The sequence below is a fragment of the Psammomys obesus genome, unplaced genomic scaffold, assembly GCF_907164565.1.
Source record: "Psammomys obesus unplaced genomic scaffold, mPsaObe1.curated_primary_1811, whole genome shotgun sequence".
NCBI lineage: Eukaryota > Metazoa > Chordata > Mammalia > Rodentia > Muridae > Psammomys > Psammomys obesus.
The window spans coordinates 5,230,638-5,250,848 of record NW_026596125.1 but is presented as its reverse complement, the minus strand read 5'-3'; the positions used below and the strand labels follow the sequence as shown (position 1 = coordinate 5,250,848).

Sequence of the window (20,211 nt, the reverse complement as noted above, 5' to 3'; positions counted from 1 at the left end):
GCAGAGGCAGGTGAAGCCAGACTGGTCTACAAAGTGAGTCCAGGACAGCCAAGGCTACATAGAGAAACCCTGTCTCAAAAATCAAAACAAAACAAACACAAACAAACAAACAAAAAACAAAACAAAAAAGCTGAAACCATACTAAAAAACGAAGCCAATTTCCTAGTTTGTATTTATCATAAGTTGACCTGAATAATTTATTAACCTAAATCTTTTTTAAAAACCAGTAACAGCAACTGTCTCTGACATGAACTCAGTGGCTGACTCGTTGATGACTTTCCCCTGAGGCGGGGTGGGGCAGCCTTACCAGGCCACAGAGGAAGACAGTCCTGATGAGACCTGATATGCTAGGGTCAGAGGGAAGGGGAGGAGGACTTGGGGAGGAGCATGGGAGGAGATGAGGGAGAGAGGATAGGATTGGGAGTGGATAAGGGAGGGGGCTACAGCTGGGATACAAAGTGAATAAACTGTAATTTATAAAAAAAATAAATAAATTAAAAAAAAGAAAAAACTGTAAGAGCACTACATTTTAGTATTTTAGTATATTAGGCCTCTTGCTACAAAGATGATCAAACTTTATATATATTCCAAAGTAATAAATTTCAAAAAAGTAGCTCTCACACTAGAAGTTTGAGAACCACCTTTCTATCTCAAACCTATCTTCCAGGACTTCAAATGCTGCTGCTGTCCAAGTCATGTCTACCCTCACAGGCTAATCTCTGAATCCCAGCAGGGGCTCCGCTGACCATACAGATAAGCACATCCTTTGCCTCCTTTGTTTTGTTTCTGAGACAAGGTTTACATAGCCCAGGCTGGCCCGAGATTCCAAGATCCCACGATCCCACAGGCTCTGCTTCCTGGGTATGGAAATTGAAGTTGTTCACTCTCACTCCGGGTGAAAGTCAAGGATTTGAACTGAATGCTGTCAAGAAATCCATGTTCTTCACATACTATTTCAGGAAAGACTTTCTAGGTAAAAAACATTAAATACTGAAAAATAAAATTCAAAGTGTGATAATCATTTATATTTATTCCTTTTTACACGAGTATGAAATAATGCATCTAAACTACCCACAAGACTTAAAAGATATAAAATATGCTTGCTCTAACTAATGTGACCTCTTATAAAATATCTCAACTGGAGACTGAGGCACAAGCCTTCACTGCCACCACCCAGCATCCACAGCAGAAAGAAAGTCCGCAAGCTGCCTGGTGGAACAGAAGCCTTAGGAAGATGCAAATGCCTGGAGAGGAGTTGGGCAGGACCCTCTCTGTCTTGTCCTGTAACCTGTACTCTGGGTAAGGAAAATTCCAAACTCAAGGCCAGCCTGGGCTTCAAGGTAAGATCTTGTCTCAAGAAACAAAGGAAAAAGCAAATAAAAGCCATCAGGTAGTCTTCTAAGAGTTCGACAATGGGCTAGGAAGTTGGTTCAGCAGTTAAGAGCACTTGCTGCTCCTGCAGAGGACTCAGATTCCATCCAAACCCCCACAAGGTGGCTCACAGCCAGAACTCCAGTTCAAAGGGTCCAATGCCCTTTGTGACCTTTGCCCTTGTGACCTCAGCAAGCACACAGAGTGCATATACACACCCGCAGCCAAAACATCTATACACACAAAATAATTTTTTAAAAGCTCTATAAACGGCCAGTTATATTTGTCTTGGAAAGTGAAAATACTGACCTAAGAGGTTGGTAAGAAAAGACCCCATTTGCTTAGCAAAATAAAAACTACTATGTAGCTGGGCACAGTGGAGTATGCATGAAACTCCAACACTCTGGGAGGCAAAGGCAGACGGATTTCTGTGAGCTCAAGACTCTCGTGGTCTACAAAGTGTACAGGACAGCCAAGGCTACACAGGGAAACCCTGTCTGGAAAAAAATAAATAAACGAACAAACAAGCAAACAAATAACTAACCAACCAACCAACCAACCAACCAACATGTAATTACCATGCATGGTCTAAGCGCAAAAGGAAGGTGTAAGAAATTTCTCAGTTTAAATTTTGAAAGAGCACTGACAATCCTATTGAAATCAGATTCAAAAAGAAAAAACGTTTAAAGTATTTTCCCACCAAAAAAAAAATATATTATGGCAATCCAAAAAAAGGCAACAGTGGTGGAACCAGCAATAGATGAATTTGGAACATATTTTAGAAAAACAACAAGCAAGATAATAGACTGGATAGGAGTGAAGCGTTAAGAATGAGCTCAGGGGAACAGGCATGATGGCACACCCCTTTAATCCCAGCACTTAGGAGACAGAGGCAATTGGATCAATGTGAGTTCGAGGCCAGCCTGGTTTATATGAGTTCCAGATCACTATATAGAACAATCTTTCTTAGAAGCAGGACAAAATAGTGAGTTCAAAAACAAAACAATACATGTAAAGACATGACTTATGATAAAGACAGTGCTGCAGATCAGCAGAGAACTCATATTCTAAAAAATAATGTTAGAGGTCACTGAAGCCCATGAGAAAAATATGTAAGGAATCCCTTCTTCACATCACATGTGCAAGTTCTACAGAGATGAAAGCTGAAAATGTAAAGGGCAGAGCTATGAAACATCTGGTAGGAAACAGGATGCTATCTTCGTAAGCTTCTGATAGGAAAGGCTTTAAGTCACTACAAACTCGAGTTCAAAGACTTCCAGCCAACCTTACACTTGGGAAATATGACTCTAATGCGAGCTGTCATCACCTGACCTTGGATGACATCCAGAAGTCTTTCCATCTCCATTTACTTTGTTTTTGTTGTTGTTGTTGTTTAAGAAAATATTCCATGATACATTTTACTGATAACGTATAAAACTGTTTTTACAAGCAGCAGATGGAATTCTAGCCAGGTTTTCTGGGCAGGGTGTGCTGCTGATATAAAAATCACACACTGGCTTTGCTGAATGAGCTAAGTGGGTGGACAGCATTCCCAGTGCTGATACCTAAGAGGATGCAGAAAAGGAGAAGATAAATGTTTCCCAGTCTCCCAGACTGCAGAGCATAAATAACGGAACATGCTGACAGTGTTTAAGGCTGACCTTGATAGAACAGTTTATTTCAATCGCTCCTGGATGTAAAGTGCACTCACCGGGGTACACTGACCTTGCTGGGCATCTGCTTGGTCATGCCATTTCTCTAATAAAACTGATAAAAGCAGACATACCCTGGAAATATCAGTAGGATAGGAATCAAAGGATTTAAGTGTGTCTATCCACATGTTCTTGACAAGAAAAATTCCATCACTGAAGACAGGGATAAATTGTGGCTGCTTGCCTGAGTAGCTAAGGGAATGAGAATATTAAGAACAGGATGTTCCAGTAAGACATTTTTTTATAACCACCAGCCAAGTCATCACTGTACCATTTTCCATAACACAACAAAACAACACACTCAACATTTCATTAGCATCTCAAAATGACATTTTATGATGAAGCTCAGACCTTATAAAATAGTCATAACTAGTTGTACCGAAATGATAATTATCAACAACAAATGATAAAAAAAAATACATCACATGCTGGATGGTGGAGGTATAACACCTTTAATTCCAGCACTCGGGAGGCAGAGACAGGTAGATCACTGTAAGTTTGAGGCTAGCCTGGCTTACATAGTGAGTTCCAGGACAGCCTAGGACAAGACAGAGAAACAAAACAAAACAATCACAAGATAATAAAAAAGAAAGAAAGAAAGCAGGCTATACAGGGAGCATTAACTAGGGTCCACAGATAGAAATCGGGGATTGCTCAATCTCCTGAAATGATGTACAAAGTCTAAGTGGCACGGGGAGGATTTTGCTACATACAAATAATCGTTCTTAGTCATGGACCAAGAAGTCTTGGTTAGACAATCCTCCAGATACCTCAACTTTTTGATTCATGAATACCTGTGTCTGCTGTGATTAAAGGCATGGACCACCATGTTTTAACTGTTACCACAAATTTTTAAGATTTATTTTTATTTGTTTCTCTGTGTAAGTGTACTATATGAGTACAAGTGCCCACAGAGAGCAGAGGTCAGATTCCTGTGAACTGGGGTCAGAGTTGGTTGTGAGCCATCCAGCCTCATTTAGCTGGATTTCACCTAGCTCAGGTTTCATTTTAGATAAATAGGTCTAGAACAGACAAACCAAAACTAGACTATGCTTCCAATTGTACTTATCCTTGATTCAATGTCAATAAAAGTCCATCTTACTTTAAAATAAAATGCTTAGGGACTGTACAGCTCAGTGGTCTGGCACATGCCTAGTATGCAAAGACCTTGGACTCCATGTTCAGGAGCCTTCCTTTCAGTTCCACGGCAGTTAAGCCACTAAAAGTTCAATACAGGTGGGTGTGGTAGCCACGTCTTCAACCCTAGCACTCTAGAGGTAGAGAAGCAGGAGGATCTCTGTGAGTTCAAGGCCAATCTGTTCTACTTAGCAAGTTACAGGGCAATTTGGTGAGACTATCTCAAAAAAAAAGCAAAAGAGGCAGCTCAGGAATTGAGAGCACTTGCTGCTCTTCCAGGGGCGAGTTAAGTTCCCACACCCATGCTGATGGCTCCCAAACTACTGCCACCCTGGCTCTTACAGATCTGACCTCTGCTCTCTACAGGCACTTGCACAGATAATAGTACACACAGAGAAACAAGCACATACAAATAAATAAAAATAAATCTTAAAAAAACGTGATGACGAGAGGGCTACAGCTGGGATACAAAGTTAAAGTTAATAAACTGTAACTAATAAAACAAAACAAAACAAAAACATGATGACACAGGCTAGAGGGGTGGCTAAGAGCACTGGCTGCTCTTCCAGAGGTCCTGAGTTCAATTCCCAGCAACCACATGGTGGCACACAATCATCTATCATGAGATCTGGTGCCCTCTCTTCTGGCATGCAGGCATCCGTGCAGAAAGAACACTGTATACATAATAAATAAATCTTAAAAAAAATGATAACAGCTAAACATGGTGGCTCATACCTTTAATCACAGCAGATACAAGTGTATCTCTGAGTTCAAAGTTTACCTGGTCTACCTAGTGAGTTCTCCAGAGCTACATAATGGCATTCTGTCCAAAAAAAATAAAATAAAATAAATCAAAATAATTAAAATTTCAATACCATCTTTGGACTTCAAATCTTCATCTTTCCTCAGTTTACCTCCCTGTTCTTTAAGCTTCTCTGCACATTCAAATTGACAATAAAGTATTTTACTCCTCAGTAAGACAATTTCTTTTTAGGGCTTCCCCACAAGAAATCACTTTTACTAGCTTCTGAGTAGATTTTCTAATCAACTAGAGACAAAATCTGACTCCTACTGCTAATTAATTTGGGCTGTTAATTTAAGCTCATCAATCCTTGAGCTCTGAGAAAAAAATAAACTATTAGTGTAGCCAAAATTTAGTAACTGAGTCACAACCTCTGCCTCATAAACCTGTTTTTTGCTTTGTTTTGTTTTCCCCCAGATGGGATTTTTCTGCGTAGTCTTGGCTGTCCTGGACTCACTTTGTAGACCAGGCTGGCCTCAAACTCACAGAGATCTGCCTATCTCTACCACCTGGGTGCTAGGATTACAGGGTGCACCACGACTCCTGGCCTATAATTTAAAACAAAAACAAAAACAGAAAACTTAACTAATAAGAAGTATAACTCACCACCAACTACACATAAGAAGGTACAGTTCTGCTGACTGGCAAGTAATTTGCAAGGGCAGAGCAGTTTAGCTGCATAGAAGAAATATCCACCTGCACGCACTAGCACTAATCAGGGCGTGAAATTAAACTTCTTATTCGAAAAGAAATAGCTGCTTCAAGGCTGTGATTTAGTCGGGAAGCAAATATTAAGGTCATCCTCTTCTCTCTGATGTTTATAGCATTTCTAATAGAGGAAGCAAAGGAGGGCCAACCTGATAACTTCTATAAAAGTGAAAGTATTCCAGTCACATGACAAATTTTCCACTTGCTTAATGGCAAGATGTAACGGAAGCAAGCTTCTACAGAGGATGAAGAGATCACTTACATACTTGGAAAGCCCAAACTGATGACTGTGGATGCCTACCCAAATCAGTCAAAACTGAGATCACAGTACAAAAGATTCAACAATAGTAAGTGCTATAATAAGTTTTAAAATAACCTATTACAATTTTCATTACAACACAGCCAATTTTGGATTAGCTGGGCTAATGAGATCCTAATTCAGTAATTTAGCCAGTTGTTAAAATTCTCCCAGTATTTGTCAAAATCTACTACTACAAACTTCCAATTATTCCAATATACCACAGTCCCACTATTCTGGTAGAGCTAGGAAGGGGGAAAGGCCCCCAAAATCACATTCTATAAGCAAGGTTCTGGTTTAACAGGCCTATAGAAGCCACAGTGGTTCTTAAAGTGTGGTCCCAAACCAGCAGCTTTGCCTGGAAGCACTGAGGCCTACAGACCTACAGAGTAGGCAAGTCCAGGAGAGACCCACAGCTCTCCAGACAGTGGTAATGTACTCTAATGTCCTTTCTTTAAGGAGCCTAACTAAGGCTTTGTCTTCTGTTTTTGTTACTGTTTATGAGACTGGGTCTTGCTAGGAATGAAGCCCCAAATGGTCTTGAATTTGTAATCCTCCTGCCTCAGCTGCCAGAGTGCTGTGATTATAAGCATACTACCACACCTACCATATTAATACTTTCATTAAAGATAAAGGTCTAGGGCTGATGGGATGGCGGAGCAGGTAAAGGTGCTTGCCACCTACCCGGACCTCCTGAGTTTGATTGATCTCTGGGTTCTGCATGATAAAGAAAGTCATGGCACATGTATACACACATGCACATACAAACATAATTTTAAAAACTTGTTGGGAGTAGTGGCTCATATCAGCAATTTCAGAGCTGAGGAGGCAGAAGCAGGAAGGACCCCTCTTCCAGAGCAATCAGGCTGATATGACTCTCTCTCTCTCTCTCTCTCTCTCTCTCTCTCTCTCTCTCAAATAAATGCTGGGCATAGTGATTCATGCCTATAATCCTAGCTGAAGTAGGAGAATAGTTTGCATTCAAGGCCAACCTGAGCAAAGTGGGTCCAGGCTAGCTTGAACTACAGAGTAAGTAAGACTATCTAAAAAAAAAAAAAAAAAAAATTCAAGCATGTACCCTTGTCAATCATGACATAAAAATTAAGAAACCTTCTGGCTGCCAAATTGGCTCTGAGGGTAAAAGCACGTGCTAAACAAGCCTGACAAGCTGGTTCTAGAGAAGAGAGAGAATGCCTCCAATTAGAGGAACCCACAGTAAGATGGAAAGAGAACCAAGTCCACAAGAGTGAACTGATTCTCACACATGCACTGTGGCAGCCACATGCCAGGCCACACATAACAGTAAAGGTGGGCTGGAGGGGATGGCTTGATGGTTAAAAGCACTGGCTGCTCTTCCAGAGGACACAAGTTCAATTCCCATCACCCACAGGGCAGATCACAACTTTAACTCCAGTTGCCCTCTTCTAGCCTCTGAAGGCACTGTACAACACAAACATAAATGTAGGCAAAACACTCATACACATTTTTAAGTTAAAAAGATAAATTAACATTTTAATTAAATCTTAATTGGTCTGAGTTAAAAAAATGATAATAAAGATCCTAACAATGCCTTCCTAAAACAGGAAGCCACCATTTTAAACTCAAGTATTTAAAAAAAAAAAAAACTTAGAACTACTAAAAATAAATTTGTTAATGACAGAAGAACCACCAATGGATGCTAAGACCACTGAGTGAAACAATTTTGGAACAAAATAATCATACTTTCTCTAAGTTCAATGTGCTGAACACTTATTAGTTACAGATATACTGTCAAGCAGACGAGACCAACACAGGAGACCACATCATTCATGTTAAGGTCCAAGTGAACAAACTGAACTCTGTAAAAGAGCAATATGGAGGCCTTTGAAATGGCTCGATGGTAAAAGCACTCACTACTTATTATTACTTGACTTAATACTTGCTGATAATCTGAACCCACCCATACAACAAAGCAGGCCAGCCAGCCTGAGAGAGGACTGCCTTAATGAGGCAAGAGACAATGGCATCCCAAAAGCAGTCCTCTGACCTACACACACACTCACGCACACACACACATTCACGCACACGCGTGCACACATAAATAAGATTTATTTTTAATTATGTGTAGTGTATGTATCTATCTGGGGGTAAATGTGAGTGCAGATGCCTGAGGTCAAAGGTCTTGGATCACCATGGTGCAGGAGTTACAGACGTTTGTGAGTCACCAGATACAGGTCCTCTGCAAAAGCAGCATGTTGTCTTAACTGCTGAGCCATCTCTCTAGCCCCTAAAATAAATCTTTCATAAAAAAAAAAAAAAAAAAAAAAAATCTTTAAAATAGGAGCTGGAATCAGAGGCCATAGCTTTAAAATGGAAAAGTGAGGCAAACAGTGCCCTGATAAAAAGATCACTTAATATTAGCAGTAACAGGACAAAATGACATCATGTAGCTTCTGGTAAAGCACAATAAGGAACTACATTTTCCTGCTAAAAAGTCTTAAAATCTATCATGAAGAACCAGACAACCCAGATATGGAGCATTCTAAAGAACTATCCCCAGACTATAGGCGAAAGCTGGAATTTCAGGTGCCAGGGGTGCTGGTCTACACCTGGAATCCTGGCACTCCTAAGACTAAGCCAGCAAGAACTGCCAGCTTCAGGTCAGACTAGTCTACAGAAAGACTAGCTCCAAAAGACGAAGAAAAAGGTGTTAATTTCATAAGTAAACCATGTTACATTGAGGGACTACTGTAAACTGACAAAAGCTAAGAGACATTACACAGGACATGATTTACTCCTGTGTTAGTTTCTTATTTAGTGTAGGAAGTTTTTGAGACAGATTATCATCTATCCCAGGAGACTCAACTCAATTTGTAGCTCTCTAAGTAACAAAAGATGACTTTGAACTTTTGACCTTCCAGTCTCCGATTTCCCAGTGCTAAGATTTATAGTAATTTGCTACCATGCCTGGTTTATGCTGGAGACAAGACCTAGGGCTTCCTGCATGCTAGCTAGCCAAATTCTACCAACTGAGTCCCAGCATCCCTGCCCTCTATCCTGCATATTTCAAAAAAGAAGCTATAGCTCAGAAATAAAAGATGTACACAGCATGCAGAAAGCCCTGAGTCAGATCACTGAGGCTGGGGCTAGGGGGCAGAGATGGACATTACTGAGAATATTGGGAATTATGAATTATGAACTGTACATCAAATGATTGATTTATCAATATTAAAATTCCTGGGTAGAATATGATATCATGGTTATAAACAAGTTTTTTGTTTTGTTTTGAATTTTTTCAAACAAGGTCTCACTATATAGACCAGTCTGGCTTTGAACTCAGAGATCTACCTACATCAGCTTCCCAAGTGCTGAGATTAAAAGACATAAGCAATCACACCTAGCAAGAAAAATATTCTTGCTTTTAAGAAATACATGCACCAGGTCTGACCCGGCAGGCAGGTCACTGAGTTTGTTGCCAGCCTAGTCTATGTAATGAATACCAGGACAGCAAAGGCTATGTAAAGAGATGTGGTGGTTTGAATGAGAATGGTCCCCACAGGCTCATAGATTTGAATACTTGGTCACCAGGGAGTGGCTCTATTTGAAAGGACTAAGTGTGGCCTTGTTGGAGGAAGTGTGTCACTGGGTTGGGCTTTGAGGTCCAAAGAGTTTCTCTTTTCCTGCTGCGGGTGGCAGATACGGATGGGTCAGTCCCAGCTGTGTCTCCAATGTGATGCCTTGCGCACCGCCATGCTGCCTGCCATGACTAAACTTCTGAAGTTGTAAGTAAGCCCCAATAAAATGCCTTTTTAATAAGAGTTGCTGTGGTTATGTTTCTTCACAATAGAACATTGCCTAAATTACCCTGTCTCAAAAAACAAAGAAATACAAGCAAAAGCAGAGTCGGAGTATCACACCTGAAACCCATGAACGATTTACAAAAAAAAAAAAGTGTAGCCACACAAGAAGAAAAATGTAGCAAATGTTAGCAGCTGACCAGTCCAGGTGAGGAGCACAAGTCATCACTACTTTCTCAGAAATTTACTGTAGATTAGAACTAAGACGGGGATAGTGGTGCACACTTTAATCCCAGCGTTCAGAGGACAGAGGCAGGCAGATTTCTGTGAATTTGAAGCCAGCCTGTTCTACATAATGGTCTCAGGCCAGCCAAGAATAGTGAGACCTTGTTTCAAAAAAAAAAAACAAACAAGCAAAAAACCAAACAAGGATTAAAAAGAGAACTTAGTTCATAGCGTATTTGCCTAGCAAACATGAGAACCTGAATTTAATCTCCAGAATCCACGTAAAAAGGTTGACGTGGTGGGTTAAGCCTGTGGTCTGCGTGTAGAGAGGTGAAGATAAGCAGATCCCTTCCTCTCTACACTTACAGAGCTCCAGACCTGAGCTTCAGGAGACCATATTCCCTGAGAAAGAAAGCAAAGGGGCAAGAGATGGACAGCACCTGAGAAATGACACCTGAAGTTCATGTTCTTTGTCCTCCACGGACACATGCACGCATGCTCACTTGAACCTAAATACACTAATGCTTTCACGTATCTCTTCAAAAGACATTTTCCTACAATAAGCCAAAATTTTGATTATTTTTCCTAAAATAATCAAAAGAGCTAGGGGAGCCCAGCACAGTGGTGCAGCCTGTAATCCCAGCACTCAGGAGGCAGAGGCAGGTGGATCTCTGTGAGTTCAAGGCCAGCTTGGTCTGCAGAGTCCAGGACAGCCAAGGCTACACAGAGAAACCCTGTCTCAAAAAAATCAAAAAAGGAGGAAAAAAAAAGAGAGAGAGTTAGGGGGAGAGCTCACTGGGTAAAGAACCTAACTTGCAAGCGTGAGGACCTGAGTTCAGATCCCTAGGACCTCCATCAGTCCAGATGCAGTCGCACATCTGTCACATGGTTGCTCCTACATCAAGATGGGAGGTAGAGACAGGAGAATCTCAAAGGCCAGCAGGCCTGGCGTGAGCTGCAGCTAACAAGACACCCTATCTCAAAAAAGGTAGGAAACAAGGACTGACATCCAAGGCTGTCCTCTGACCCCACGAATATATCTATGGCACATGGACTCTCACAAATATGTACAGACAGATTAAAGTATTTGTTATAATCATACAAATGAAAATGGGGAAGGAACCAGCTATGGTGGCACATATATTCAATCCAGTGTGGGAGGTTAAGGAAGAAAAGATAGTGAGTTGAAGCCAGCCCTCATGAGCTATACACATTCGGAGTTCTACGCAAGGTGAGCCTGTCTCCAAAACAAAAGCATGAAAAAGAAGCAATACAGATGCTCTGTGAAGCTTCAGTGCAGCTAAATCCACTGTAAACTGTAAATTCCTGAGTCAAACATGAGTAAAAAAGACAGGTATGGTGGCACGTAAGTCTAGCTTCAGAGAGGGAGGCGGAGACTGGAAGGCCAAGAGCTCAAGACCAGCTAAGTTTAGAATTAGCCTGTATTACATGAAAGCCTAACTTAAACAGCTAGGGGAAGTGCTGCCATATCTAGTCCATCTTTATGGAAAACATTACTTTAGATGCTTACAGTCCTTTATAATTTCTAAAATACTTTCATACTTAAAAGTTTCCTTTATTCTCCAGCTCTTTGACACAAAAGTAGGTCACGGTATCAGTGCTTTCCAGATAAGGAAAAGAGACTCAAAGCAGTTAAGCAACTTATTGGATGCCTTATCTCTAGAAAGTGGAACCTGGGAGCCAAGTCTGGTTTTCACTATACACAATGTAAAATTTACATTATAATCTAAACAGTCACAGTATTTCAAAGAAAGCATGAACAGGACAGGGAAGTCTCCTGCATTGTCAGTTATAAGCCAAACAAGTCACCACTGGTCCACTCAACACTGTGGGAGCTTTGATATTTGTCTTAAATACCTTTGAAAACAAGGATCAAAAAATATGAACTCTTATAAAAAAGGCTTTATTGTATTTTTATGGCTTATTAGATACCTTGTAACAGTCATTTTGTTAAATGTGAATGTCAGTTTGATTTTCCGTCCCTTTTTTCCTGGCTATTTACAAGCTTTGTAAGAATCGTTCCTTAATTAAGTCTAAACATAGTTTTATATAAATGGATTCCTGGAAATAAAACGTTCAGACTTAAGAAATGATTGTTACAGAGACTGTAACAGGCCGTAAAAAACGAATGCCACTTTAAACAAAGATTTCTCATTTTAATTAAAAAGATAATCATCAGAACATTCCTACACTTAACAGAACCATTTAAAGAAGCTTCTCTGAGAAAAAGTACGTGAGCGTCTTATTCAGCCTTCCATCGCATAATCTACGATACATCTGGATCCATGTCTCAGCTGACTTGAGCAAATTCTTGCACTGAGCCTACAGGTTAAAGATCCCCTGAAGGAGACCAGCTCTGAGGGCTAGAGATGGAGCAAATGATGAAGCACACACCGGTGAGCACAGCTCTGGGTTCAGGTCCCAGGACTGAAAAGAAAGATCCAGCATGTACAAAGGAGATAAGCCCTATTCTATCATTTCTAGTTCTTTTTAAATAGAAAAACAGTCAAGAGATTGTGAATATTTTCTCAGTGAGGTACTATGAATAGCAGTGTGGATTAAAGGCTTGTGCATTAGGGAAAGAGACGCAGGTGAGTCTCTGTGAGCTGGAGACAGCCTGGTCAGGACAGCCCAGACTACACAGAGAAACCCTGTGTCGAAAACCAAAAAAGAAAAAAGAAGCAATTAAGAACACATAATAAATACAGCCAGATGTGGTGATGCATGCCTTTAATGCCAGCACTGGGGAAGCAGAGGCAGGAGGATCTCTGTGAGTTCAAGGCCAGACTTGATCTATCTAGTGAGTTCCAGGTCAGTCAGAGCTCCATAGAAGAGATCCTGACTCAAACAAACAACAAAAACCTTAATCCTTTTTAGGCCAATGGTATGCTTTTAGAATTTGGAAAACAGAGCTAGAAAAACTACCAGGCAGAGACAGGAGGTATAGGTTGGTCTAGCTAGCCACATAAAATTTATAGAGCCACTTACACAGTGTGGTCACATAACCATACTCTTCTCTCCGAAACTCACCAATTACACTTTTTAGATGACTTTTTAGGTTTGTGTCAAGTAAAAAGATCATATTTAGAAGACTTCTCAAAGTCAAAAGTCACATGTATCTACATAAAAAGTTTCTACTCTGAAACTCCAATCACTCTCTCTGAGTTCTCTCTCCTGGCACGCCGCACCCTATCCCCCTTTCTCTCTTCTATGCTCTCCATCTCTCTCTCTCCAATCACTCTCTGAGTTCTCTCTCATGGGGTGCCTCACCCTATCCCCCTTTCTCTTCTATGCTCTCCATCTCTCTCTGCCCTCATGGCACAATAAATCCCTTCACACCACAAAAAAAAAAAAAAAAAAGTGAAATCATCTATTGTAGTTTCTTCCGCCCCATCCTTGCCCCTCCCCCATGCCCGCTGTCTTTGCTGTAGAGACAAGATGGAACTTTGTAGCTCTGGATGGCCTGGAACTTGCTTCAGTCAGGCTTCTGTCACCTAAGCAGAGATGACAGAGCTCAGCGATACATATTTCCTGGGCACTAGGATTAAAAGTGTGCACGGTTACTCCCTGTGCATTGTGGTTTTCTAAACCCCATGCCTGGGTATGGCTGGAGGTTAAAAAAAAAAAAAGTTAGAGGCTGAATTTGAAGAGGAAGGATTCTTTTCAATTGATTCATTTGACTTTTAAATTGTCTGTTTTTAACTCAAATCGTGCCAAATTTGTTACAGTTGGACAACATTCTAAAGAGTAAAAAGGAGCTCATAATTAACTGTCATCATAATTAACTGCAATTTGAAAAAGATATGCCAAATGTTCTACTTAAGTCACCTTTTCTAAATTACACAAAAACCAAGCCTGAATAACACCACCTGACTATCTATTTCTGTAGCAATATAGTACTGGAAACTGCTTCAAAGTGGTATATTCTCCAGTGGAAACAAGTTATAATGAGGAGGCTATTTCCTAACTGAACCTTGGTAGCAAAGAAAGGACTGGCATAAGGAACACTATCAAACAGATTCAGTACCTTAAAACTCCGCAATCCTTAAAGGAATTACGCTCCAGCTTTATAAAACTCGGAGTGACACAACAATGATCAACAGAGGCACAAACTGTGGAATACATAATTCTCCCACAGTCACTCATTAAACAAGCTTAACCTTAATCTAATAACCAACTAAAACACTAAACATCTCATCACCAATCACTTCGTTTTGCCTCCTATCATAGAAACCGCTGCCTGAGAAGAGTCACGAAAAAGCCTATGACTCAGAAAGGCCACCATGGCTTTCTGATGTAGTTCCCAGACCAAGCAAGGTTTTTAAGACCATACCATTGGGCCCCTGCACTACCAGAAGCAGGAGATAAGTAGATATTGATCATCTCACTCAAGATCAACATTGCAAATTGGGTATGGAGTCACGAGCCTGATGGCACTCTCTCATCTTCCGGGTCTCGGCTTACCTATTGAAACTTCATATACAAGTCTCAAGTCTACCTTACAAGTCCTTGAAAGATCATGAACATTCAATAAAAAACTTTTTTGTTTGTTTGTTTGTTTTTGTTTTTCAAGACAGGATTTCTGGGTAGTCTTGATTGTCCTACTCTCTCTGTAGATCACACTGGCCTAGAACTCAGAGCAATCCACCTGCCTCCCGGAGTGCAGGGTGGCCGCCACACCCGGCTCAATAACAAGCTCTTTAAAAATATTTGCAAGCCAGGTGTGGTGACACCCTCCTGTAATCCCACCATCTTAGAGGCTAAGATAGGAAGACTGTGACCTCAAGGCCAAATAATAACAAAAATCACAAAAGTTACTAGGCACAGTGGAGAACACCTTTCTACCTTTAAACCCAGCACTCCAGGGGCAGGGGAATCTCTGAATTCAAGGTCAGCCTGGAGTTCCAAGACAGGGAGGGCTACAGAGAGACCTTGTCTCAAAAGATAGATAGTAGGTAGATAGGTAGGTAGATATTAACATTTCCTGGGTTATAAAACTCAACAGTGTTAATTTAAAATCTGTTCTAAACCCAGTGTGATGGTGCATAACTATAATCTCAATATTTGAAAGGGAGAGGTAAGGAAGATCAGTTCAATGTCATCCTCAGCTACACAGCCAATAGCAAGTTCAAGACCAGCTTGAGCTACATTGAGTCAGAAATAAACAGAAAAGCAAATCTCAGCTCTGGGCAAGAGCTGGAACAAGTGAGAGTGGGGCCTAAAGAATGCTGCAGCTGCTGACCTCAGGAGCCTGGGGGTGTGGCAGGGATGGTCATGACAGGTACTTTGTGAGGATAGGAATTGTTTCCTTGTCTTCTCTAAAGGACAAGTGTAGACATTAGCATGAGATTAGGAGTGGTCTACTCAGCCAGCATAACTTCTAGGCTCTGTATCTTCTAATGGAACAGTAAGCCAATAATGTTCTTCTATAGCGACAAGCACAAGGTTGATACAGCACACTGATCATGTAGCACAGGCTGGGGCACTGAAATCACTATGTAGCCAAGACTACCCTTGAACTCCTGGTCCTCCTGCCAAATGCTGGGATTACAGGTGCACACACACAAACACACAAAAAGAGAAAGGGAGTGAGGAAGGAGGAAGGCGGGCAGGAGAGAGGGAGAAGAGAAAGAACAGCAACAGCCACAATAACAGTACCTTGGAAAGGGACACAAAAGCATCAGGAGTTCAAGGACATTCTCAACTATTATTTGAGTTTGAGGCTAGCCCAAGTTACATAAGACCTCTTTTAAAAAAAATCTAGCAAGATTACACAGTGAGTAAAAGCACTTGCTGCGAAATCTAAGGGAACAGGGAAGGAGAGTTTAAAAGCCTAAATATAGCCAGATGGTGATAGTGCATTCCTTTAGTCCCAGCACTAGGCAGTTCAAAGTGAGCCTGGTCCACAGAGCCTCAGCTACCCAGAGAAACCATGTCTTGAAAAACAAACAAACAAACAAACAAACAAACAAAAACAAAGAACTGAACTAAAGATAAATATCAGAGCTGGCATTGTAGCTCTGGGGCAGAACACTTTTCAAATGCAAATAAGTTGTTGGGTTTGAGTTCCACCACTGGAGACAGACATAGAGACAGAGAGTACACCTGTAATCCCAGCACTCTGGGAGGCAGTTTCAGGACATCCTGGTCCACAAAGCACATCCAGGACAGCCAAGGTTACAAAGAGAAACCCCATCTCAAAAAAAAAAAAAAAAAAAAAAAAAAAACACAGAGGGCTGAAGAGATGGCTTTAAAAAAAAATTGCTTCCAGAGGACGCAAATTCAGTTCTCCACACACCTGTTAGGTAGCTCACAACTGCCTTTATCTCCAGTTCCAGGGGAAACAACACCCTCTTCTGGTCTCCACAAGAACTGCACACAAGTAAGTGCACATACATACAATTCAGGCACATACACACAAAATAAATTCATCTTTTAAAATGCTGGGGCTCTAATCATCAAAGAGGCTTCATCCAGCAACTGATAGAAACAGATGTAGAGACTCATAGGCAAACCCTTAGGCAGAGCTCGGGAATCAAGCAGAAGAGGGGAAGGAAGGATTGTGGGAACCAGAGGACACCACAAGAAAACCCACAGTATCAACTAACCTGGCCTCATAGAGATTGAACTAACAACCAGGGAGCCTGCATGAATCTGCCCGAGCCCCTCAGTTGTGTAGCTTGGTCTTCTTGTGGCACTCCTAACAGTGAGAGCAGGGGCTACCTTGGACTGTTTTGCTGGCTTTTGGAACCCTTTTCCTCCCACTGGGTTGCCTGTCAGCCTTAATATGAAGGAAGGTGCCTAGTCTTACTGTAACTTGATATGCCATGTTTGTTTGATATCTGTGCTAGCCATAGGAGACCTGCCTTTTTCCGAAGAGAAACAGAAAAGTGGATAGGGGTGAGGACGTGTGGGTGAGGAGGGAAGGGAAACGGTGGTCGGATATAAGAAAATAGTAGTAAAAATGTTTTAACATAAATAAAATAAAATGCTGGGGCTCTAATTCAATGTTACAGCATTTGCCTAGCATGTGTGAGGCCTTAGGTTCAATTCCCAGGACTGCAAAAAGAAAAAACAATTAAAAATTATCAAAAAGATGGACTTGGGAGGGGCACGTGTGGAGGAGGGGAGGGAGGATAGGACTGGGAGCTACCAGGGTTCAATTCCCAGCACCCACATGGCAGCTCACAACTGTAATTCCAAGATCTGACACCCTCACACAGACATACATCCAAGTAAACATCAATGCAGTAAATAAGTAAATAAAGTTTAAAAAATTTATCAAGAAGGAAAAAATATAGTTAATGTAGTACATTACTGTGCAAATTATTTTTTCTGCAACTTTAACTACATCTTGACCATGTGGCTGGCTTTGGTCAATGATATTTAGCAGTTATTATACACAGCAATGACTGAAAGACACTTCAGCTGAATCTTAATCTTTAGCCATTCTTGTGACTCTAGGAAGAGCTTTCTCTAGGAAGTCACTGTCTCTTCCTTCTGAATCCCAAAATGTGTTACATAGTCACCCAGTTAAGCCCATCTGGATCAAATAATACCCCCCAAAGCTCACAAGTTTATAACATCAACCACTGAACACTAAATGTATTTTGTGCTTCTTTATTACATAGCAATATCTAGGGCTGGGGATGTAGTACTTGGTAGCGTGCTTGCCTAGGGTAACAAAACCCTGGGTTTGGTCCCCAGCACTCTGGAAAGTGGCACCTGCCTATGACTCTATCACTCAGGAGATAAAGGCAGTAGATCAGAACTGTAAGGTCATCCTCAGCAATGAGTCTAAAGCCATCCTGGGCTACATGAGATCTTGTTTCAAAGGAAAATAAATCATAGCAAGTCCTAGTGTAAATGACACTTGATAGACAACTGTGAGTCTCAGATTCTCACTGCTAATTCAAACAACCAGAAAACACACCTGTTAGTCCAGATATAAGTATCTGACTCAGGCTAATACCTACCTAACAGGAAAACACAGATCTGGGTTAGAGAGATGTGGTTAAGAGCATGGACTGCACTCTTCTGGAGAAGATGCTAAGAGGCACTCAGAATGGTCCAGCATTTGACATACTGTTGGAGGTTTTCCTATAATTCAGCCTCTAACAAAAACTAGGTGTCTTGAACCCTTGGCAATAGGAGTGTTTCCTTTATAACAAGTAGGTTGGGTTCCTACTATAAAACCTATAGTCCTTACAAGACTGTGAAACAAAGGAGCACGTCAGCAGGGCCAACAGTGGTTCCATGGGTGCTGTGCTCATGACAGGATCAAGTGTGCTTTCCTTACTGAAGAGCAAAACACTAATGTAAAAAGATTGAAGGCACAAGCACAGAGTCAGAAAGTGAAATAAATATGGAGCTTTACATAATAATAGTCAAGGCTCAAGGTATGTGTAGGGGTGGTATATGCCTCTAAGGAGGCAGGTGTAAGCAGATCTCTGAGTTTGAGGTCGGCCTGGTCTAGGACAACCAGGGCTACACAGAAGCCCTGTCTCGAAAAATCAAAAGTCAAAGCTCAGTCAACAAGAAAGAAAAATTGTGTAGTGTGTAGAGGACAGTTGGTTCCCATGGCCTGTAACTAATTCCAACCAGGCATGGCTGTACCATCCAGAATTCCAGTTCTAGGGTAGGACAGTGGTAAGACTGTTTGCACTTGGACTGAGCCTAGCTGAAAAATGGCAAGCTCTAGGTTCTGAGAGACCCTGTGTAATAGGAAGAAGGTGAAGAACGCTAATAGTTCTCCTCTGGCCTCTGCACACATGCTAATAGGCGCTCCCTGTCTCTCTGTCTCGGTCTCTCTCACACACACACACACACACAAGTTGGGGGTACACTGTGAGGGTCTCTAAGCGAGGCTGCCTGGGTTTGACCTTAGATTCCTTGTTAGCAGAGTAACTTTGAGCAAGCTATTTAATCTCTTTGAAATCAGTTTCCTTACGTAAAAAATGACAGAAATAATCTGCCTCATAGGATTATTGGGAGAATGAAGTGAAATAATATACTAAGATGATAGTGCCTCAGAGATCAACCATATTCTCAGTTCAACATTAATTTAATTTACCTATTCTACGTTTGTTATCTCAGCCATGTGTAAAGATGTTCTCTATTGGGCTTTAGAAAGTTAAAGGGAATATGTATCAGGCTGCTCTTCCCAGAGATCCCAGAAGTACGGGGTGGCCAGTATGGAAAACTGGTCAATACCATTAAAATACAATTGACCTTGCTCCCAAACTTCAGACTCTCCACTACTTGCTGTTAAGGAAAGAGGAAATCTTAATTAGGTGCTGAGGACTGAGCTCTAGTTTTTACATTTCTTTTCATTGACTACTTTTTTGTTTGTTTGGTTCACAGGGTTTCTCTGTGTAGCCTTGGCTATCTTGGACTCACTTTGTAGACCAGGTTGGTCTCCAACTCACAAAGATTGGCCTGCCTCTGCCTCCCCCAGTGCTGGGATTACAGGCACGTGCCACCATGCCCGGCTGAGTTATTACTAAGATGTTAAATTTCAGTTACTATTTTCTATTTTGCCTTCAACAGATCTTCCTATGAAGAAAGGACTTCTGAGCTACAATACAGTGTCCCTACAAACAGGTAAGACTGTCAAGTATTTTGCTATCATAAAGACTTTGGGGGGTTTGTTTGTGGTGGTGTTACTGCTGCTGTTTACATATCCGGGTATCGAACCCAGAGCCTTGTACACGATAAGCAAGCTATATGCCTTGAGCTATAGCCCAAAGCACGAAGAAAATTCATTCTTCCTACTCATATTTGTGTTAGAATACTATTGACTAGGGGTTTTATCCATATATGATCAAGATTTTATATAATAGCCTATCTCCCTTCAGCACAGAAAAAAAAATCTCTTTTATCTACTTCCTTTCCTTCAGGGTTTAAGCACACAGATAACAAGTGGTCTATTCTAGACACTTAAGGGTGTGCCACACCCTTAATACCAAGGCTAGGGAAGCAGAAGCAAGTAGATCTCTGTGAGTTAGAGGCCAGCCTTGTCTACAAAGTGAGTCCAGGATAGCCAAGGCTACACAGAGAAACCCTGTCTCAAAAAGCACAAAAGAAAAAAGAAAGAAAAGGAAGGAAAGAAAGAAAGAAAGAAAGAAAGAAAGAAAGAAAGAAAGAAAGAAAGAAAGAAAG

The 20,211-nt window shown here is 41.2% G+C and overlaps 1 protein-coding gene across 7 annotated transcripts in view; it reads right to left on the bottom strand.

Annotated features, from left to right (window-relative positions):
- The window catches only part of Btrc (beta-transducin repeat containing E3 ubiquitin protein ligase), a 162,599-nt gene that overhangs the window by 136,653 nt on the left and 5,735 nt on the right, over nt 1-20,211 (bottom strand). The window lies entirely within an intron of this gene.